The sequence below is a fragment of the Oncorhynchus gorbuscha genome, linkage group LG21, assembly GCF_021184085.1.
Source record: "Oncorhynchus gorbuscha isolate QuinsamMale2020 ecotype Even-year linkage group LG21, OgorEven_v1.0, whole genome shotgun sequence".
NCBI classification, from domain to species: Eukaryota; Metazoa; Chordata; class Actinopteri; order Salmoniformes; family Salmonidae; genus Oncorhynchus; species Oncorhynchus gorbuscha.
Window position 1 is genome coordinate 22,095,558 of NC_060193.1, and position 24,675 is coordinate 22,120,232.

General features: G+C 41.7%; 1 long non-coding RNA gene and 1 pseudogene across 2 annotated transcripts; one reads left to right on the top strand and one right to left on the bottom strand.

The window, feature by feature from the left end:
- The first annotated feature begins 9 nt into the window (after nucleotides 1-9).
- LOC124007957 lies at nucleotides 10-11,657 on the top strand. Of its 2 annotated transcripts, none has more exons than XR_006834044.1 (4): nucleotides 10-248; nucleotides 1,298-2,059; nucleotides 6,751-6,832; nucleotides 9,536-11,657. It is a non-coding gene; the product is annotated as an uncharacterized LOC124007957 (long non-coding RNA). The 2 variants fall into 2 exon arrangements; XR_006834045.1 differs by having other exon boundaries at nucleotides 1,298-1,432; nucleotides 9,536-11,655.
- LOC124007956 overlaps nucleotides 10,832-24,675 on the bottom strand; it is a 234,027-nt pseudogene continuing 220,183 nt past the window's right edge.

A 24,675-nucleotide genomic window follows, 5' to 3' on the forward strand; every position in this document is an offset into this window, starting at 1 on the left:
CCTGGAGCTGGCAAGGAAGTGAAAGTCACTTCCAACCTTATGTTACAGCCACCAGAAAAAAACAGGGCAGACGAAGCCAACAAGCATCATTCTCAGTTCTTGGATCTAAATCAACTCATCCCCAAAAGAGAAAAAGAAGCAACCGAAAAGACTGCTCATGACCAATCCAGAAACCGGATAAATATCGGAATACATTTTGGAAGAGTGAAGCTGAAATGAACGCCGTTCTCATGGACTGGTAACGTTAGGTAAGTGTTTGGTTGTGTTTTTAGCCTAATAGCTACATTCACTGGTAATAGTGTGTTCAATTCTAGAGAACATGGCTACTTAGCTAGCTAACATTTTCTGTATTCAGACTATTTTGTACTCAAAGGAATCTAAGGATAACATCATGTAGCTACACTGCATAAATCCCACAAAATGCCCAGTGCCTTTATTTCAACTAGCTAAAGCTTTATATGCAGATTGTTGTTAAAATAGTTTGCTTCATTTGTAGATGACAATTTATTTGACCTTTATTTAACTAAGCAAGTCAGTTAAAGAACAAATTCTTATTTTCAATGACGGCCTAGGAACAGTGGGGCAGAACGACAGATTTGTACCTTGTCAGCTCGGGGTTTGAACTCGCAACCTTCCGGTTACTAGTCCAACACTAACCACTAGGCTACCCTGCCGCCCCAATGGTAGCTAGTTAGGTGGTTGACAATTTTGGGCCCAGGACCACCTCAAGAAATGTAATCTAGCTATGCAATTCAGTACATTAACATCACACAAACATGTATTTCTCAGGGAGATACTGATGGACACTGTTTTAGAGGGAACCTGAGGCTGTACAAGTTGTGGTTGCGCAAACCAACACTGAAAGAGAGAATGCATTTTTTGTTATGCTTTGTGTTTCAATTATTTTGTTCGTAATTGGCCAAAATATACTGAACAAATACAAACGCAACATGTAAAGTGTTGGTCCCATGTTTCATGAGCAGAAATAAAATATCCCCCAAATTTTCCATACGCACAAAAGGTTTCTCAAATGTTTTGCATAAATTTGTTTACGTCTCTGTTAGTGAACATTTCTTCTTTGTCAAGATAATCCATCCACGTGACAGGTGTGGCATATCAAGAAGCTGATTATGACAGGTGCACCTTGTTCTGTGGACAATAAAAGGCCACTCTAAAATGTACAGTTTTGTCACACGTGCAATTGGCATGCTGTGACTGCAGGAATGTACACAAGACCTGTTGCCACATACCTGAATGTTAATTTCTCTACCATAAGCCACCTCCAATGTCATTTTAGAGCATTTGGCAGTACGTCCAACCAGCCTCACAACTGCAGACCACGGGTAAGCCAGCCCAGGACCTCTGCATCTGACTTCTTCACCTGAGGGATTGTCTTGAGACCAGCCACCAAACAAGCTGATGAAACTGAGGGGTATTTCTGTCTGTAATAAAGCCCTTTTGTGGGGAAAAAACTGATTCTGATTGGCAGGGCCTGACTCCAGCAGTGGGTGGGCATATGCCTTCCCAGTCATGTGAAATCCATAGATTAGAGATTAATGAATTTATTTCAAATGACTCATTTCATTATAGGAACTGTAACTCAGTAAAATTGTTGAATGTTGCATTCATATTTTTGTTCAGTATAGTTATAATACCGGTCAAAGTTTTAAGACACCTACTCATTGAAGGTTTTTAATTTATTTTTACTATTTTCAACATTGTAGAAATACATCAAAACTATGAAATAATGTAACCAAAAAAGTGTTAAACAAATCAAAATATATTTTATATTTGAGATTCTTTAAATAGCCACTCTTTGCACACTCTTGGAATTCTCTCAACCAGCTTCACCTGGAATGTTTTTCCGGCTTCACTCTTCTACCTTTTCAAACTACATTTTTAATTTTCTCTCCTTTTTCTCTTTTTGGGTCAAGTTGATTCAAGAGCTGAGAATGGTGCTTGTTGGCTTCGTCTTCTCTGTTTGTTTCAGGCAGCTGTAACATAAGGTTGCAAGTGACTTTCACCTCCTCTCCAGCTCTGGGGCAGCATGATCATTCAAGTAGGTGGGATTAGCGCAAAGATACACCTATCCCAGAAGGCCAGCTCAGGGCTCAATTCCCTTGTTTTCAATTCCCTTGTTTTCGAATACCCTACACATAGGGTCACCCACAAGCTGCGGATTCTTGCTTTAATGAGCTCTGCATAGGACAAAGGACTCAGTTACTTTTCTTGAGCAATATAAGTAATGTTCAATAATATAATGTCTATCTTGGAACACTGCACTAGTCTAGGAACAACTGTTGTCCTGTCACTATTGTCTTCATCATTGTTGCTTGAGGTTGATGCTATTTTGGTCTGATGCTAAATATAATTACTATACTCTACAGTAGCAGAAGTACAAGCCTGAAGGTCAGCCATTTGTTTCCCTATGTTTTTTCCCTGGTGCAGTGAATATTGCTGGTAAACATGCATTTCCTGCAATTTTTTTTTTTTGCAGACTGCACTTATCTGCGAGTGTGCTGATACTGGTGCTTTCCTCAACCCCACTCGCAGATGGTCAGGAAGGACTCAAATCGGGCTTAAAGAGTGCCTGCTTTGTGTTCTGCAGAGAGGACAGTCAAACCTCATTTGATTAGAGGGATGAAAAATATACATGTGGAGAATTTTAGGGAGCTCATTGCTCCTGGGGCTTAGCAACCGGCCTCATTATGAGCTCTTCACGAGGAGCCCAAGGACCAAAGGGAGAGCACAGTAGTCCTTCATGTACGGGTCCCAAATCACTCAACCAAAAAGGAAGCATGGGTGAATCATCAAGCTTTGCAGATCAGTATACTGACGCAGGCTGATGTGTGAGGTGCATTAATAGGTCCCTTTCCCATTCTTTATATTCTGGCTCAGGGGGCAACAAAGAGTATAACAGTTAACAACCCCATAGGGTTGTGCCTTCTACAGGGGCTTGGGTATTATGTCAACCACTCATTGTGCAACCCTCCACGTGAATATACCAGAGGCGGACGCCTTTGTTTTTCAACAGCAGCCAGCAGCAGTAGCCTCTTTCTCCTTCTCAGCTAGGGTTATCACAACAAGTGCCAATGGGTGCAGTTTCTAACATCTGCTATGGGAAACAAGCCCGGGCCCTATTGCCGGAACAATGCAGCCCCGTCAAAGTGAATCATGAGAGGGTTGTCTCCGTGGCGTTGCCTCCGTCGGGCCGAGGAGGTGACGTGCCCGAGGGCAAGGCAAAGCCCCAACAGACCCAGCGGCTTTCTCATCTGCCGTGTTGGCATGCGCCCTCTGACAGGTTTGGCGAGACCCTTCATGGTGTCAAATCAATACCGAGAGAGGAGTGGCACACCTGGCCACCAAACAGATTGGAAAGCGCCGGGAGGCGGGAGAAAAGAGACGCCGTCAGACAAGAGAGAGCCTTGAACTCTCCTTCAATTTCTCTTTCCCCTCCCCATTCATTCTCTCATTTCTCCCTATCAACCTTGTTGGCAAACTCCACGCTCCTCTTTTTACTCCACATTCCCCATTAGATGTTGTCGTTTTTTGAAGTGGGGAGCGGCGTCGGCGTCGGCGTCAACCGCTCGTTATTTTGCTTCTATTGTCAGCGAGATATGTTGGTGCTCTTTCGAGAGGAGTAGCTTTTTAGACCAAATTACATACAAGGTCACAAGCGCTGTTGAGACTTCAAGGATCACTTTAATGGGTGAAACGCCAGAAATGAGACAAACGGAATGTATAAAATAAGAGATTCTTGGGAAGATATGAGATGATTCAAGATAGATGTACAGAAATAAATGCTGTATATTATAAATAGTAACTCAGCTGTGGCAGTCTACGTCCACGTTAATCCTTTCAGATCTCACACGGTACTAACACTCCTCTGACTCACACATCGTAGAATCTGGGTGTATTTTTAGACGAGTTTATAGATTGGTTTTGCACATAGTTTAAACTTTGAACTGCAAGATGTAATTTCCATACAAATACATTCACAGGAAATACATATTGGATATCATCATGTCCCAGATCCGTACCTTTCACACTTCAAATGAGCCTCCAGCTAATTAAGTGACGAGCTTCAAAAGTATGAATAAATGAACTATCTAATCATCTGCAGTAGCATCTCATCTGTGTCTCTCTTGTTGGGTGTCGGTTCTCATCAGAGAAATATTTGAATTAATATTAAATATTGGAGCTCATGCACACCACCGAGAAGGAATTGATAATATTGTCAGGAAAATACAAGTAATTGGTAGGAACGAGTCACATTTACTTTAAAGAAGTGTCATTATGTCTCCATTAGAATGTAAATGGATATGTTTATTTGATTTGGTTTATCTTTTTCTTACAGATTACCAATAATAAACAGGTGATTCTGTCTCTCGTTTGCTTTTTTGGTAAATTGCATCTTTGATGAAAAAAAGATACATGAAGCAAAGTATTATTGTACGCATCGAACCTGAATTGAATATCTGCCACACTTAATTTAATTGCCCCTTTAGCATATACCTTTTCTCTATAGGGTATCCTCAGCAAGAAGTGAAAATTGGAGGACAGTAATAAAAACAAATCCATAAATAATTGAATTAGCAGTGGCTGTATAATATATATATTTTGCTCATATTTGTATTAAAAAAGCCACGTAGACACTAATACATTCTCTTATTCGCTGAGATCTTCTGTAAAGTTGTGTGAATAATGAAGTTAGGACCTGGGTCAAAAACACTTTTCAATCAGACAAACAACCTCCTACTCCTGAGTGCGAGTCTTATGAGACAGACAAGCACTCAGATAATTCATGTTTAATTGAACTCGGGATCATTAAAGAGAACTAATTCAAAGAAAAGCCTAGGAAATCAACAATGAAGTGTAAATATAGATGGCAGATAGTCGTACAAGATAAATGAGGTGTAAGTAAGCCTATCCTCTGGCAGACATACGTTGATAACGTTCCCTTTCTATCAATATTCAAATAATTCCCCCTTCACCGTTCTCATTAAAGTTATGATAATCATTTCTGAAATGTTCAGAAAAGACAATTATCTTTTATATGAGTTGGGAAAGTGCAAAGGAGAGGTGAAGAAATGAATATCGGAGAGTGACTGCTAAGGTGACAAAGCGTGCAAAAGGATTAAAATGTACATACTCGGTGCCCGGCCACGTCACACCATGAACGTGGACCCGTACATCCTTCAGTAAAGCAGCGTGGTTACTTCGGAAGCAGGCAAGGCCACGAGCACGCCAGTAGCTGCCCGACGCTGAAACGTCCTCCCTGCTGGAGATTCTACGTGAACTCGAATCAAACGGAAAAACACGCCCGGATTGGCGAGTCGAAGCCCTTATCAGGCCACAGTTGGCTGTTTCCCCACCTGACTTAAACAGGGATGCAGGTTTTTTATTAAAGCCTGAAAGGGATTCGGTAGAACTTGGAACAGTCACCCCCCCCAAAAAAATCAGCTTTACCTAGTCATCATAGGTATATCGTTCTCCATCTCTCCACTGTGACAGAGACACCAGGGGGTAATGATTAAGATGGGCTCATGTCTAAGCAGATTGAAGAGAGGAAGGAACATCCGATCTCACTGCTGGAGCTCAGCATTAGCTTCCCAGGGGTCATAAACCACATGGCTAAGATACATACATACAATTTCTCATTAACAATGAATGTGGTATGTGCAAGGTGTTAAAGATGAAGAAAGGACAGTGCTCCAGCCAGGGAACAAATCAGATTATGTGGACTAATACAGGAACTGTAAAGACATTATTTTACCTTGATGGGATAAAGTATTAGGAATGAGTCGCAGATGTTGTGCTGAGGCCCTGTACACACTCAGGTTGCAAAATTGATGTAAAACGCATTTGACATAATAGTTGTGATATAAACTCAGTTGTATCAAATATGTTGTCTGCACATAATATTTTATGTAGCTGTTGTGTGGTGTCTCCACAACCATTGTGTAATTATTTTTGTGGTGAAAAACAGTTGTATCACAACTGTTCTGCCAAACGTGTTGTACAACTTGTGTGTATACGGGGCCTCAGTGTGTAAAAGATGTAATGTAATGTAAAAGTGTGGAGATCTATTGTTGGCTAACTAACAAACTCGACATTTCCATTGCCTGCATGTGTTTGAACATGTCCTCAGAACGGAGCTATACCCTCAGCTGCAACAACATCCTAACTATTAATCAAGAAAAAAGGAGGAGCAGGCTTAAGAGAGAACATATCATACTGTACTTAAGACGCACTTCAGAAGTTCTGCTCCCAGGCAGGTTGCCAAAGGCACACCGTTCTAATGAGCACAGAACGAGCGAAGGTCGGCAAACACAACAACAAAGGCAGAAAACATTTGTCAGTGAAAAATATTTCAATTTTAAACGGCATATTGTCTGTTGGATTATTGAAGTGAATTTTTTAAATTCATTTTATTTTACTTGGCAAGTCAGTTAAGAAATAAATCTGATTTTCAATGACAGTGGGTTAACTGCCTTGTTCAGGGGCAGAACGACAGATTTTTGCCTTGTCAGCTCGGGGATTCGATCTTGCAACCTTTCGGTAACTTCTCCAACGCTCTAACCTCTAGGCTACCTGCCGCCCCAATTGCATACTAATGTAGCAGAAGATAGCCCAGTGGTTAGAGAGGTGGACCTGGAATCATAGAAACAGAGATGGATTAAGGGTTGAGATAAACCAGAAGACACATTTCTATTTGCTAAAGCAATCATTTTCTACCTCTGTCTACAGGTAATGGAGGTACATATCCTGGACCCACCTATAATCCCTTCACCTGGCTCTATAAAGTGGTCCATTGTCCAGAATACACCAAGTAAGAAGTTAACAAACACTTAGGTTGGAGTCATTAAAACTCGTTTTTCAACCACTACACAAATTTCTTGTTAATAACCTCTTAGGGCTAGGGGCCAGTGTTTGGAAGTTCGGATAGTCGGACGTGCCCAAAGTAAACTGCCTGTTACTCAGGCCAAGAAGCTAGGACATGCATGGTTGTATTTGAACACTTTGAAGTACCTAAAACTGTTAAAATAATGTCTGTGAGTATAACAGAACTGACATGGCAGACGAAAGCCCGTGGAAAATCCATCCAGAATTTTTTTTTTTGGAGCTCCCAGGCCATTCCTATGTTGGCCTATTGAATTTCCAACCAAATAGCGCCCAGATTGCAGTACCTATGGCTTCCACTGGTTGTCAACAGTCTTTAAACAAGGTTTTGTCTGCATGTTGAATGATTTGAACGGTTGGATTACTGAATCAAACGCGGCAACTAAACATACTTTTTTGGGGTATAAAGGACTTTATCGAACAAAACAATCATTTGTTGTGTAGCTGGGACCCTTGAGATTGCAAACAGAGGAAGATCTTCAAAGGTAAGTCGCTATTTGTGATTTTTGTGATGTCTGTGCTGGTTTGAAAAATATGTGTATGCGGGGCGCTGTCCTCGGACAATCAAATGCTATGCGTTTGCCGTAAAGCCTATCGTAAATCGGACAAAGTGGTTCGATTATCAAGCTAAAGAATGTTTAATATTACGATTTTTGAATTTTGCGCTCTGCAATTTCACCAGATGTTGTCGTAGTGGAACGCTAGCGGGACACCTAGCCGTAAGAGGTTTTAACAAACTATAGTTTTTGGCAAGTCGGTTAGGACATCTCCTTTGTGTATGACACAAGTATTTTCTCCAACAATTGTTTACAGACAGATTATTTCACTTATAATTCACTGTATCACATTTCCAGTGGGTCAAAAGTTTACATACACTAAGTTGACTGTGCCTTTAAAAAGTTTGGAAAATTCCAGAAAATTATGTCATGGCTTTAGAAGCTTCTGATAGGTTAATTGACATGAGTCAATTGGAGGTTTGGATGAATTTCAAGGCCTACCTTCAAACTCAGTGCCTCTTTGCTTGACATCATGGGAAAATAAAAAGAAATCAGCCAAGACTGCAGGAAAAAAATTGTAGACCTCCATAAATCTGGTTCATCCTTGGGAGCAAACACCATGGGACCACGCAGCCGTCATAACGCTCAGGAAGGGGATGCGTTCTGTTTCCTAGAGATGAACGTACTTTGGTGTGAAAAGTGCAAATCAATCCCAGAACAACAGCAAAGGACATTATGAAGATGCTGGAGGAAATAGGTACAAAATGATCTATATTCACAGTAAAACAAGTCCTATATCGACATAACCTGAAAGGCCGCTCAGCAAGGAAGAAGCACTGCTCCAAAACCACCATAAAAAAGCCAGACTACGGTTTACAACTGCACATGGGGACAAATATTGTTATTTTGGAGAAATGTCCTCTGGTCTGATGAAACAAATATAGAATTGTTTGGCCATAATGGCCATCGTTATGTGTAGAGGAAAAAGGGGGAGGCTTGCGAGCTGAAGAACACCATTCCAACCGTGAAGTACAGGGGGTGGCAGCATCATGTTGTGGGGGTGCTTTGCTGCAGGAGGGACTGTTGCACTTTACAAAATAGATGGCATCATGAGGAGGGAAAATATGTGGATATATTGAAGCAACATCTCAAGACATCCATCAGGAAGTTAATGCTTGGTCGCAAATGGACAATGACCCCAAGCATACTTCCAATGTTGTGGCAAAATAGCTTAAGGACAACAAAATCAAAGTTTTGGAGTGGCCATCACAAAGCTCTCGCCTCAATCCTATAGAAAATGTGTGGGCAGAATTGAAAAAGTGTGTGCGAGCAAGGAGGCCTGACTCAATTACACCAGCTCTGTCAGGAGGAATAGGCCAAAATTCTTATTGTTGGAAGCTTGTGGAAGGCTACCTGAAATGTTTTACCCAAGAGGCAATGCTACCAAATACTACGGGGAATGTGATGAAAGAAATAAAAGCTGAAATAAATCATTCTCTCTATTACTATTCTGACATTTCACATGATTAAAATAAAGTGGTGATCCAACCTGACCTAAGACAGGGAATTTTTACTAGGATTAAATGTCAGGAGTTGTGAAAAACTGAGTTTAAATGTATTTGGCTAAGGTGTATGTAAACTTCCGACATCAATCGTATGTAGTATTATATACTGATAACATGATTGCATGCAGGAGTTTGTAAACACTACATTTCATACATGGTACACAGCTAACATTAAATTCTCAATTACATTGTGAGGACAAATGTCCTCTTTATATTAATGACGACTCTGAATATGTCCCTGACCGTTATTTCATTCAGATTGGTGCTTAGCTTAGTTTATTGATCATGACACAAACTGTTCCAGGTAAGTGAATTGCACAAAATGTAGCATGCAAACAATGGATTAAACCAACCATGTGGGTTTTGATGGGATTAGACAGTTGATCTAATCTTGTGAGATATTTATGAGTGTTATTCTTCAAGAACCCATAGGTATGTATCATTCATTGAAATGATCAAAGACAGCTGTAATTATCACAGATTTGGCATTTAATAAGCAAACCTCCACAGAGTTTATCTACTGACAACGTACACCCTGATACTACCAAGCATGTGCTTCTTCCTTCCTAGGTGCATTCGTTTCTGCATTGGTATCTACCCGGGTGTTGTTGTGGGCTAGGAGATGGCATGGCAGATACCTCCTGCAGGTGAAGAAAGGTAGAAGCTTCTGGAGGACTGCAGTCATCCACTTCCTTATCTGAGCCCCAAAGGTCAAATGGTGACAGACACACAGACAAAACCAGGGAGACCATGCAAACCAGCCTGGTCTCATAGACTAGTCTCATAGACTAACATGGTAAACGTAAATCCGCAACACTCAAATGATGATATGATATGTTACAAAAGACAAAAGGTTACTTAAGGCAAAATCTAAAGTAGGGTGGTTGGTCGGGCGCATAATGTGAAAGTCAAAAGTTTGCGTGTTCGTATCTCATTATGGACAACTTTAGAAATGTAGCTACTTTGTAACTACTTAGCATGTTAGCTAACCCTTCCCCTAACCTAGCTAAAGTTAGCCATTGGAATTCATAACATGATACATTTGCAAATGTGTAACATTGTATGAATTGTAACTAATAACGTGGATATCCACAAATGTATACATGCCACACTATCATACTAATTGGAGTGTTCCAGATGTACTTTTACTATGTTATGTCGACCCGAGTCCAGGCTGTGCAAAAATGCAAAGACGGGCAGCAGGGAATCATAGATGAGTTCATGGGCAGCACATGAACACTGAGTGAGAGTACATTGATAAAGATAGGTAGTGGGGGGAAAAATGAACCAGAAATGCATATGTAGTGGAGGAGAGGTCTTTTTAAAGTGGAGGTAAGAGGTGCTGTGCATCTGGAGGATTCATGGGGCTGGTAGCAGAGAGCAAAGGCCTATGGGTAGGATGGCCAGGACTGGCAGGGTTTCAGGGGAGAAGAGTGCTGATATCTCATAACTGTCAAAATGGACATTGTTTATTCATGGTTTTCATAGTTTACGTGCACATTGAGAAAGAAAAGGGAACTTGGTGTTTGAATAAAAAATATTTAAAAAAAGGTTAGCAGGGGGAAGATAAAAAAGCGTGTCTGTTTACTATAATAAACTACTTTCCACTTGGCTGTAAACAAGTAACTCACCATCGAACCATTTGCACAGTTCTTTGTCAAAGCTGAAATGCTGCACTTGTGAGTTACACAACAAAGATAGAGTTAAACAAAGAATAAATAACAGTGCACTTATTCAAGCAGCTGAGTCAGAAGTTAAAAGTGGCTGCCACATATCTCTCAAGTGGCTAAAGGTGACTCTCAAACAAGGCCCAATGAATCTCGGAGGAAATAAAGCTGGGGATCTACAAATTCAACTTCTAGTCGCTTGCCAATTTGTGCAAATGTTTAATCATCTGTCCTGGAATAAAGCAATATTCAGTACAAATGGGATTCCTTATTCTTTGCAATGAACAAGATAGTAATACAGGAGACATTGAACGGCATACAAATGACATTGGGCTCTCAAAGTAAACCCTAGTTTACTTTGAACATAGATAATTTATTTGCATTAGAAAGTGCTAATTCCACTTGCAAGGTAATGTAGGCAAATTGACGAAGTGCTTGGTGTGGTTTCATCATTGTTAAAAAAGGACTACGCACACTCTCTCAATATAGCTGTAATATATGCGTGTCTATGTGTGTATTGTCAAAAATAAACCATTATTTTACTGGCAAAGTGTTTGGTGGTTTCACCATTGTTAAAAACTACCGGCATTTCCTCCAAATATAGTTATATTCTACACATATCTACCTGGGTTGTCAAATGGAAACAAATATTTATTCTTCACAAAGTATGGCCACCATACTAATTTTGGAATGAAGGAGAGGATGTAAATATCTGCTCCTGGAAGATCCATGCGGCTCTGTACCTACGTAGTGCACTGTAAAAGGAATAGGGTACCATTTGGGAAGCATTCACTGTTTTATCAGTAGTGAGACAATTGCAACAACAATCGTAAGAGAATGTCGAGGGGCAACATAATAGAATCAATGTGTTGACCTTTGAGGAAGAGGTGTTTCCTAGCCATATCATTTGGCAAACAGGACAGGGTCTGACAAATCTATGTTTCATAATCAAGCAATTCCCGGAAATAACAGTATCTAATCTAAACATTGATGACCTCGCACTCCTCTGATGCAGGTAGACCAATCGCATTTTTATGCTAGGTGTTGAATTCCATTATATGTGTTGTTCACGTTTTAACATTTGAATAATAACATAGCAAAATGTCCTTATGGCAGATGGCACAAGTAAAACATACAAAAGCTATCTACATGCTTTGACTGGAGATAAACAGTGCTTGTGATGGAATCTGAAGTGACTCAGACGCTCTCTGGTACAGTTGAGTCGGTTGAGATCCGAGTTTCCATTGGCATTTCGTCGGACACGTCCACTTTGTTGTCATAAGCTTGCAGGGCCTGATTGTCCTCCTCCTGTTGGTACCTCGCAAAGTTGACAAAGACCTGAGGATGAAGACATGGTGGTAAGAGTAGCTGTAGATAGAACGTCCTTGCATGTAAAACACACATCTGTTCATATGAATGAATTCAAATTTGTTTAAAGATTGTTTTGTCTTCAGAATTATTTCAACATTTAAACCGAAAGTCAATCAGCATATTCGATCTGCTTCTTCTAATCCCCCCCCCCTCCCCCATAATCATTAGTCTGCTTTATGGGGTGAGGAAACAACAGTAAAAGCTTGTCTTCATCAGGTAAAGTATTAACAAAGAAGGACATGACATAAGACAAAAAGGCCTGTTAAGACCACCATATATATTAAGATATGACGTGACTATATGTACTATAATAGGAAATGTGGAATGGCCAGATTGTATAACAACGGATCAACTTGACTAATATTATACCATGCTATCTGAGCCACTTACACGGGGACGGTTTCTGCAGTGAAACAACCGTTTACAGGGGAAGTGATTTTATTTGTATTTTTTATCTCCACCAAGTCCATTAGGCACTGCCTATGAAGTATATATTCCTCAACAGTTACAGCCAATAAAATAATGCCACACAATATGTATATGGTCCCCTTCGAGGCATAGAACAAGTGCGATTCCATTTCCTTTCGGCAGCAAAGACAAAATGATAAAAAATGTAAAAAAACTCCCTTCCACTACCCCTCCTCGGCGCTTCCTCCTCTCCTCCACAGGCATCTTCTGAATCCCTGGTGGAATCAAATTCACTCTTCTAGCTTCAGCGTCAAAGTGAAAGCCCAGTACAACGCATTTGATGCAATAGTTGTGGTATAACTGGCTGTTATCAGCCTGGCATGTTTCATTTGAAAAGAAAGGGGAGGGTTCCACCGATTTCCCCGATCTGTTCTAGTGTCAGATAATGTCTGCCATCTTAATTGGAACTAGAAAATCTTCGGTCGAGATTCCAGAGAAAAGTCAGACGGGACGGTAAGTATGTGATACCTTTGATGGAGGAGGACCTTGAGTGTTAGATCCTGTTAAATTGGGGAGGACTTGCGCAGTGAAGAACTGTAGTGTTCGGCTCTTCGGGCTTTTGAAACTGACAGAAAGTTTAGCAAAAGGCTTCCTTACAAAAAATGTCTGACAAAAGGTTTTACTTTTCAGTTTCCATTCAATAACTTGACGGTTGTGACATCTTGTCAGGGTGAAAATTAGGAAGTTGAAAAACAACAATGCCTACTTCAACTCCGCCTATCAGGAGGATTATTTCACCCTTGACCCCAGATGCCATTGGTTGGATACAGAATGCTAAGAGGCTTAAGACATTGATGCCTTTGACCTTCAATATCAGAGTTTGACAGACAATACAATATCCAGACCACATAGTGCTACACTTCTTAAGTTGTCTACTGTATATTTGTCAAGGCTGGAGACAACATTGCGTTTATGAACGCATTCTAAACAATAGACAGACCTGACGTAGACCTACGTAAGTGGTCAAAATGTTGTCACCAATAACCCACATGGGAGCATACATATCCTGCATAGTTTTATCATGTGGTGCAGATATTTAATATCCTGCATCTGCTCGGACTTTATATTTGTGGAACTGTATATGTGACATGTTCAAATACTATCATTTCATACGGCACACACAGTAACAACGCATCTCTTTCCCCACTAGACTCGCTACAAACATGTTTCTCTAATCACCTCTCACCTTCTAACCATTCGTTTATTATAACTCAGACCACACGCTCCGTTGGTCGTCACTGACATTTTGTTCTTAAAAAGATGGGTGTGGGTATTAATTATGGCGAGGGGGCATTTGGGTGTTTATTACATGGCTGCCGACGCGTAGCAAGGAGAAGGATGCAGAGGCGCTCAATTAACCTTTGGCGCTCTGGAGGTGGAGTCCCTGAGCGCCACACGCACGCCTCAGTGAACTTTTTAAATACAGGTCGTCCCAGTCCGTGCCCAGCTATGTGCTAGCTTGTTCCGTTGTCTTTGAAATGATCTCTGTGGTGTGTGGTGGAAAATCACTTCTTTTTTTCCCCCAGGGATGTAAGGTACAGTAAAAATGGACGTGCCACTTCATTTTAGGTGTCAATCCGAGAACATAGAGGATGGTAATGTTATCACTGCATCAGTGCGTGTCCCCACTGTCAGACAAAAGGTAACCCTTTGTTTTCCATGAAGGTGAAGATAATGTCTAACACATACAGTTGAGGAATAGCACCCTCCTGCTCAAGTTAAATATTGTGTTTTCAATTTGTGAAAAAACTCCCGTTTCAGAGAACAATATTCACAACAAAGTACAGTCTAGCGGTACAGTGAATCATGTACTTCATAAGTTCAGTGGCTTTTGGACAATGCCGTATCTGGATACCCTGCTTTGTAAGGAGCTAGGCTCCTGCTCCTATGACTCATTCTGGCTACTTACTTGATAATCAGCTGATACACACTTGATACCAAAATGGACAAATGTCAGGAAACAACGCCATTGCATATTAGATGACACATACGGAGTATTGGTGAGACTGGTATCTTGATATTTGTTGCTTACTACACAACAGTACACTCTAAATAGTATATAGAATGATTAGTACACAGTATGTTGTTTTAGTAAGTAGCAGGCAAGGCAGTTTTCGGACACGGCCAATGTCTTTCAATATAGGCATTAACGCCACAGCCTTGGGGCCGGATCAATATTAATTGTAGTGCGAGCCAGGTCTTACAGAACAATAGGTCAGGACTGTCATCGATAAATCACCAGCTGAAAGGTGACTGTCTGGTCTCAGTCCCCCATAGGTGTTGGTTTTTATCCCCTTTGTGTTTTAGTGCAGTGACCTTATACCCCGCATGTGATTTATTTACTCTCTGTGATCTGGTAAATACAGTATGGTCTATTACAGAATGGCTGCATTTTTGGTTCTCTCTCTTTCCCTCTCTTTTTTTCCCTGTCTCTTGTTTTCTTTCCCTCACTCTTTCTTTCTTTCTTTCTTTCTTTCTTTCTTTCTTTCTTTCTTTCTCTGACTCTTTCTTTCACGCTCTCTCTTTCACTCTCTTTCTCTCACTCACTCACTCTCTTTCACTCATTCACTCACTCTCTTTCTCTCAATCACTCACTTACTCTTTCCTTCCTTTTTTTCACTCTCTCATTCTTTCACTCACTCTTTTATTCTTTCGCTCACTCTTTTATTCTTTCTCACTCTTATTATTTCTCTCACTATTTTATTATCTCTTTCTTTCTTTCACTCACTCTTTCATTATGTGGTCCTTCTGTAGCTCAGTTGGTAGAGTGAGCGAAAGAGTTGGTAGAGCATGGCGCTTGTAACGCCAGGGTAGTGGGTTCGATCCCCGGGACCACCCATACGCGACATTCTCCTTCACTCACTCCTTCACTCACTCCTTCACTCGCTCTCTTAGTCCTTCCTTCACTCCCTCACTCACCTCTTTCTTTCTCTCACTCTTATTATTTCACTCACTCTTATTCTTTCACTCTTTAATTCTTTCTTTCACTCACTCTCTCTTTCAATCCTTCACTCTCTTTCACCCACCCCTTCACTCTCTTTCACCCACTCATTCACTCTCTTTCACCCACTCCTTCACTCTTTCACTCTCTCATTCACTGTCTTTCACTCACTCCTTCACTAACTCACTCTCTTTCTTTTACTCGCTCTCTTTCTTTTACTCACTGACTCACTCACTCATTGACTTTTTCACTCTCTCACTCTCTTTCTTTCACTCGCTTTCTCACTGAGGCTTGATTGTAACAGATCTCAAGCTTCATACATCACATCAGAAACGTGGGGTGAGGCAGCGACATTCGACATCAAGTCTAATAGCATTCAGTGTACAATTCTTAAAGGAAATGTGTTCTATAGATAATGTTTGCCTGGAGGGCCACAGTGTCTGCAGACATTTACTCCAGCCTTAACACACCTGCCAAGAAAATAAACCTGTACACTCTCCTGCCCTCCAGGATCAGAGTCACCCATACCGCCATACACAAAATACACAAAATTCCCTGATTTGTTGAATTAGGCTTGTTAGTACAGGGATGGAACAAAGGCCTCCACACACTGTGTGTCCCCACGACAGAATACAGTAAAATACCATAGAAATGCTATTATATCTCTATGGTCCTCAACCAGAACAGCAATTGAATGAAGGGTTTAATCTGATTACCTGATCCAGAGTGGTCTGGGAGACAGAGTAGTCCTCCACACCCAGCCTCTGCTGATGAGTGGTGAAATGGCTGAAGATGCTGGCCAGAGCACCCTCGCTGTGGGGAAGCTGGTACTGCAGCGTGTTGTGGTGCTTCTCCTTCAATATGCTACCGGGGAAGGACTCGTGGACAAACTCCTCCACAGGGCCCAGGGCGGGGGGCGAGCCGCCCACCCTCACGATCACAGTGTAGCCTTCTCCGAACCTAGAAAAAACAGACACATGGATAAACACATACACATCAATTAAAGCATATGGATTGACAGAAATGCACACACATACAAACACGCACACAAAAACTTGGTTATCCAAGGTTAGTGCCTTTTTGGAATCATTTGTATGCTCCAGCATATCACCTGATTCCATATTCACCTTGCCTAATGTGGGCAGCCTAGTAGTTAGAGCTTTGGCTGCTGAAAGGTTGCTAGTTTGAATTCCCAAGCCGACTAGGCGAAATCTGTTGGTCTGCCCTTGAGCAAGGTACTTAACCCTAATAATGGCTGATCCCTGGCCGTGACCTCACTTTCCAAGGGTGGGATATGCAAAAGAAATATTCCCATTTCACACCACACACTTGTACATGTGTGAAACAGGACAACTATACGCAACCGCTACTTGACCGTTGACACACAAGTACGCACACACACAAAAAAAAAGTGAGGTTATCCAAGGTTAGTGCAGTTTGGTAAATTACACACCATAATATGCCCCTTTGGAACAATATTGTGTGCTCCCTTGATTCCATATTCACCTTGCCTTATGTCTATGCGCCACCCAAGCTAAAGTGCACACTCCTGAATTTAACAGCAGCACTCAAATAGTATGCTTCTATTTCCTCACTGTGCTGAATTTGGTGGTACCCTTGCGCTAACATAATGTGATGAAGGAGGGATAGAGGGATGGAACGAAGGAGATGGGGAGCGAGGGAGTATAATTGATCTTCATTTCCCCGGCTCACAGGTGCGTCGCGAACACCGGGAGTCGGCCAACTCCACACACCCCGAGAAACTTGTGAGTTTTTTCCATCTGAAGGAATGACCACTCCTCCTACTGCTTTTCTCCCATCCCTCTCTTCCCCCTCCCTCTGCTGCTAGCGCTGCTTCAGAAGGTGCTAATGCTAGGTGCTGTCACAACATCCTGAGTTTGGACAAATCCATGAGTTGGCATGTAGAATTACCCACGGTGCTTTGGGTGTACCTACTGTATATGTAAGCAGTGGATCACCGTGTGACATGTTGGCTGCATTCCAGACACACAGTTTCAACACAGGTCTGCACAGATGATCCGATCTTTAAAATACCCGTGGTTGTTTAATGTAGACTGTGTCCCAAATGGCACCCTATGGTGAATAGGCCGCCATTTGGGACACAACCATAGTGTTTATTATATGGACTGTTTAAGTGGCTAATGTCTCAGCAACCACATCTGTCGAGTGGCGCAGCTGTCTAAGGCACTGCATCTGCATCTCAAGAGGTGTCACTACAGTCCCTGGTTCGATTCAAGGCTGTATCACATCCGGCCGTGATTGGGAGTCCCATAGGGTGGCGCACAATTAGCCCAGCGTCGTCCGGGTAGGTCGTCATTTTAAATAAGAATTTGTTCTTAACTGACTTGCCTAGTTAAATAAAAGTAACAAAAAAACATTATATAACGATCGTAGAATCTGTACAGACTATGTGGAACACACCCACTAGGACAAGGTTTGTACAGGACAAGGTTTGGGTGTATAGTTTATTTTCTATTATTCAGACTTAAAATGTCTTGATACGTGCCGTTCAGGCCGTCTTAAAGCCAATCCTAATCTAAGGACATACAGTATATTTTCAGAATACCTCAAAATCTCTTTTAGTGTATGAACACTGCTTTCGGAAAGTATTCAGACATTTTCCACATTTTGTTACATTACAGCCTTATTCTAAAATGGGTTAAATACTTTTTACAGCAATATGCACACAATGTCCCATGAAGACAAAGCAAAAACTGTTTTATTTACAATTTTGACAAATCTACAAAATATAAAACACAAATACCTTATTTACATGAGTATTATTATTTTCTATGAGACTTGAACTTGAGCTCAGGTGCATCCTGTTTGTATTGATCATCCTTGAGATGTTTCTACAACTTGGAGTCCAACTGTTGTGCATTCAATTAATTGGACATGATTTGGAAAAGCACACACCTGTCTATATAAGGTCCCACAGTTGACAGTTCTTGTCAGAGCAAAAACCAAGCCATGAGGTCTAAGGAATTGTGCATAGAGCTCCGAGACAAGATTGTGTCAAGGCACAGATCTGGGGAAGAGTACCAACACATTTCTGCAGCATTGAAGGTCCACAAGAACACAACCGAGAATCTTCCTAGAGCTGGCCACCCAGCCAAACTGAGCAATCGAGGGAGACGGGCCTTGGTCAGGGCGATGACCAACAATACGATGGTCACTCTGACAGAGCTCCAGAGTTCCTCTGTGGAGATTGAACCATCTTTGCAGCACTCCACCAATCAGGCCTTTATGGTAGAGTGGCCAGATGGAAGCCAATTGCAGTTTACTAAAAGGCACCTAAAGACTTTCAGACCATGAGCAACAACATTCTCTGGTCTGATGAAACCAAGATTGCCTGAATGCCAAGCGTCACGTCTGGAGGAAACCTGGCACCATCCCTAAGGTGAAGCATAGTGGTGGCAGCATCATGCTGTGGGGATGCTTTCAGTGGCAGGGACTGGGAGACTAGTCAGGATCGAGGCAAAGATGAACAGAGCAAAGTACAGAGAGATCCTTGATGAAAACCTATTCCAGAGTGCTCAGGACCTCAGACTGGGGCAAAGGTTCACCTTCCAACAGGACAACGACATTAAGCACACAGCCAAGACAACGCAGGAGTGGCTTCGGGACAAGTCTGATCTCCTTGAGTGGCCCAGCCAGAGCTTGGACTTGGACACGATCAAACATCTCAACCTGACAGAGCTTGAGAGGATCTAAAGAGAAGAATGGGAGAAACTCCCCAAATACAGATGTGCCAAGCTTGTAGCGTCATACCCAAAAAGGCTCAACACTGTAATCGCTGCCAAAGGTGCTTCAACAAAGTACTGAGTAAAGTGTCTACTTATGTCAATTTTATATTTTAGTTTAAAAAGTGTGTTTAGATTGATGAAGAAAAAATACATTTGAATCAATTTTAGAATAAGGCTGTAACGTCACAAAATGTGGAACATGTCAAGTGGTCTGAGTACTTTCCGAAGGCACTGTATACCTCTGCAAATGACAATGTCTCAATCCCATTATTTATTTATATATTCAGAAAAGAAATTCAGAAAAACGGATTGCCATATTCCTACCTAATTCTTTTGAAGCAATGAGGCCTAGTAATGTGAATGAGGCCTGTTATTGTGAATCCAAAATCAGATAAATCTGACTTAGCAAATTATTTCCAGGTCTCTTAAGAATGTGCAAACAAAAGCATTGTTCCAAACACCTCAATGAATTACGTAAGGCACATCATCATATGATGAGATTCACTCATCAAATCTATTTGTATAAAGCGGTGTGCATTCATTCACTTTCTATTTAGTTACACTGTGTATTCTGACATTAATAATTCAAACAAATCCCAATCAATCCACCGGCACATCAAATAAAAACCACCAAAATATGATTCTAACTTTGACATTAAATGCTCCCTCAAAGCTGGATTGGGCAACCAGCTTTTAACATTCCTTGGCTTTTATGCTAAGTCTAGCGAGACTAGTGTTATTTTGTTGTTAGTACACTTATTACCATTGTTTTCTGCTTAATGAATCCCCTAATGTTATATTTAGTCGTGGAAAATGTCCATTGGAGGCTGTTAAGTGCTGCATGCAAGGAGAGGCAGCAACCTCTTAAAAGTAATGAGAGAAGTGGTGTGTTAGCCTCAGCCGTACTAAGGCATTGTTTCAATGTCCAAACTAGCATACAACGTAGAATCCAAGGCCAAATACTCCCAGAGCCTTTCAATGGGAATACATCATTATACCTAATAACAAGCCATATCTCTGTGCTGATTGAATACTTTATTTGAAATCCTAGATTAAAAACGCATAATCGTCATTCCTCTGATTGCTAGAATGGAACATCAACATTTAAATAGGAAATCACAAATGAGAGAGAAGATCTATTATTCTTTATCATCCGTGACTTATCTGTCCAATTCTCTGTGATCACACAGTCCCGTGGACTTCTTCTCATAGCATTTTGAAATTGGCTTTCAGTACATTGTTTGAATGAACAAAGAGCCAAGTCAACAGAGAAGCCAGTCTGAGTAGAAGTCGTCTGAAATCCCACCCTTGTTATCCAGTCTGATTCATCATCCAATCATCATGAGTCTGACAAACGCCCCTCCATTTAGCGATGGGATCGAGCCAGACAGGATATCGGCCGGCGCTCAGAGTGGCGAGGCGCAGCTGAGCTTTCAGAGGTGCTGAGCTCAGCGAAGACAATATTTTTTATTTTTTATCCAATAATGCACGGGGGCGTCGCTAGAAGAGGTTTCAGGCGTACATGTGTAATCAAACGGCGCTCCCGAGCAGCAGAAAGAAAAGGCTGATCAATGAGCTCTCGCTCTCTCATTTTCGCTCTCTCTCTGTTTTCTCTTTGTGCTCTATTTTCTCTGCTACACTCCAACAGGAGAGTGGCGGTATGTATTATTCATTTTCCAATTTCTGCCCTTTGGTCGTCTCACAATAATATAAGTGATCATCACTCGTTGTGGATTTACTACTTCTGCTATCGCTCTTCTATTATCTCTCTATTTTCTTTCTCTCTACATTGTTGGGAAAGGCCCGTAAGTCAGCATTTCCCTGTTAGTCTACACCTGTTGTTTGAGAAGCATGTGACGAACACAATTTGAGTTGAATAGAAGATAATCTCGACCACAATGTAAAATGTTATCGTCTTCCCTCATCAATCGTTTGCCCAATCCCAGATTGACCACTTGTTCCTACAGTACCAATCAGACGTGTGGACACACCTCCTCATTCAAGGGTTTTTCTCTATTCTTACTATTTTCTACATTGTAGGATAATAAAGACATCAAAACTATGAAATAGCACATATGGAATCATGTAGTAACCAAAAAGGTGTTAAATAAATCAAAATATATTTGAGATTTGAGATTCTTCAAAGTAGCCACCCTTTTCCTTGATGACAGCTTTGCACACCCTTGGCATTCTCTCAACATCGGCATAAAAACAATATGCACATTTTTCCACAAGAGATGTGTTTCCATCAAATTATATTGACTTGTTGCAGAAAAAAGGCTGGGAGTGATGACATAGTGCACGTTAAAATACCTTTTGCGGTCAAATTCCCATGCACTGAATAAAAAAAAGAAGTTCAATGGGTTTCTATAAAATGTTCAACTCTATTCATGGTTTTGTCACAAACAATGTTGCGTTATATAGTGAGTGTACCCATTCTGGTATTGACATAGTAGATAGTAGCTGCGCTCAGTTGCCGAGAGCGCACATATAGATTTGTCCGTCTGCCAGATGGTGAAGTGTGATTCATCACTCCAGAGAATGTGTTTCCACTGCTCCAGAGTCCAATGGCAGCGAGCTTTACACCACTGCAGCCAAAGCTTGGCATTGCGCATGGTGATCTTTGGCTTGTGTGCGGCTACGGAAACCCATTTCATGAAGCTCCCGACTAACAGTTATTGTGCTGACGTTGTTTACAGAGGCAGTTTGGAGCTCTGTAGTTAGTGTTGCAACCGAGGACAGACGATTTTTATGCGCTGTGTGCTTCAGCACTCGACAGTCCTGTTCTGTGAGCTTATATGGCCTACCACTTCGCGGCTGAGCCGTTGTTGCTCCTAGACGTTTCCACTTCATAATAACAGCATTTACAGTTGACGGGGGCAGATCTAGCAGGGCAGAAATTTGACAAACTGACCTGTTGGAAACGTGGCATCCTATGACAGGATATAGGATGCCACGTTGAAAGTCACTGAGCTCTTCAGTAAGGCCATTCTACTGCCAATGTTTGTCTATGGAGATGGCATGGCTGTGTGCTCAACTTTATACACCTGTCAGCAATGGATGTGGCTGAAATAGCCAAATCCATTCATTTGAAGGAGTCTCCACATACTTTTGGCCCTAATAAACTGCTTGCTTTCCAGACGAGTCATAGTGGGAGGACCACAGATACTTCGATATGATGGTTGTTATATCAATATTTGCACATAAAAGCGTTTCGAACAACATTACTTCTATCTTTAATTTTACCGACATAAAAAGATCCCACCTTGTCTAGCGTGTCTTTTTTTGTCTACATTTGGAAAGTATACAGAAAAATATTTGTTTTTTCTGTCAGGACAGTCATGACATTTTTTTTATCCAACATGTACTTTACACACATAAAAAGGTTGGATGGAAACCTGGTTACTGACAGTCACTTAATTAGCTCGTCAGCTAAGATTTTTTTATATTGGTAAATTAGTCCAACGGCCAGCTATCTAAACTTGTAGCAATCATGGTTGAATTACTGACCGGGGACTCTCATGGATTTTGTTAGTCACTCTCCTCCATGATCCCTCCTCTCCAATCCATCCTCTCCCGGCTCGCCTCTCTCATCTTGCCTCTCCCATCTCTCCAATCTCTCATCCTCTCCCTCCCGTGTCATTTAAAACACATAACCTCCAGCTTCAGAGAGGGAACGAGAGCTGCTGGTGTGCTACGCATATCTGCAGTGTGGGGAGAGGGAGGGAGAGATCTCTCCTTTCTCCTCTTCCATCTATCCTCTAGTCTCGTCTCCCCTCTCTCCTTTCCCATCTCCTCTCTCATCCATCCTCTCATCTCTGCTCTCTCCTCTCCTCCACTGCCATCTCTTTTCTCTACTCTTCTCCTCTAGCCAATCTCTCATCTCCTCTCATCTATCCTCTCCCATCTCTCCTCTTCTCTCTCTTCTGTATCATCTGTCCTCTCCCCATCTCCTCTTGTCTATTTCCTCTCCCTTCTCTCTTCTCCCATCTTTCCTCTCCCACGTCTCCTCTCCTCTTTTACCAATTCAATTCAATTCAAGGGCTTTATTGGCATGGGAAACATGTGTTAACATTGCCAAAGCAAGTGAGGTAGACAACATACAAAGTGAATATATAAAGTGAAAAACAACTAAAATTAACAGTAAACATTACACATACAACAGTCTCTACCATCTCTCCTCTTCTCCCATCTCTCCTCCCCTCTCTCCTCTAACCATCTCATCTCTACCATCTCTCCTCTATCCCATCTCTCATCTCTCTTATCCTTCCTCTCCGCTCTCCTCTCCCATCTCTGTTCTCTTACCTCTCCAATCTCTCTTATCTGCTCTCCATATCTCCATTTTTCCCATCTCTCTCCTCTCCCCAATCTCCCCATCTCTCCTCTTTTCCCATCTCGCCTCTCCCATCTCCCCTCTTTTCCCATATCTCCGCTCCTCTCCCGTCTCTCCTCTCCTGTCTCTTTTCTCTACTCTCTTCTCCCAGCTCTCCTCTATCCCATCTCTCCAATCTCTTCCATGTCTCCTCTCCCAACTCTCCTCTCCCAACTCTCCTCTCCCCAACTCTCTTCTCCCCAACTCTCTTCTCCCCAACTCTCTTCTCCCCAACTCTCTTCTCCCCATCTCTCTTCTCCCCATCTCTCTTCTCCCCATCTCTCTTCTCCCCATCTCTCCTCTCTCCCAACTCTCTTCTCCCCATCTCTCCTCTCTCCCAACTCTCTTCTCACCATCTCTCCTCTCTCCCTTCTATTTCCTCTCCAATATCTCCTCTCCCATGTGTTATGACGTTGGCCTGGGGGATAGGGTTTATGACAGTCATAAATGCCTATTCCCCCCTTTTTCCTCTCTCTACCCTACTGAGGTTACATTAAAAAAAAACCTTGGTTAACATAGAGATTCTGGGAACATCATAATGTGGGGGGAAATGAACTATATTCTGGTAATCCGACCAATTGAACATATGCAGTGGTACTTAATGAATATGATGTCAATTCGGTTGTCATCTGAGACATTCTCATCAATGATAAGATGACAAACTCTACAGTGGAAAGTCTACACATCAGAGTTATCGGATTCACATGGAATTGTTGTTCAATTCAAATGTTTGAATATGAAATTATTTGTGACGGGATAAAATGTGATTTTAGCGTCTAAAATGTGAGATGTGGGTTTTCATAAGTTAGGGCTGCTCACTCAGTGGCCCGCCTCTGTGAAGGGCTAGAAAACTTTTCAAACACACCCTCTTCTCCCTTCCTATATAAAGCCTTGACGACAATAGAACTTGCTGTTCCGAGGATATGAGGGTGACGGTTCTATGTCAGAATGGTTCAGATAATAACTACAAAATGAAGCCAACATCAGCATGAGCTTTGGTTGCGAATGGTATGAACTTTGAACTCTTATTCACTACAGAAGTGATATCTCCTAGCCGTTGAGTTAGCAAACGCAGGTTAGGAAGGAACAGACAGTAACGTTGTAGTAACGTCTACCACACAACG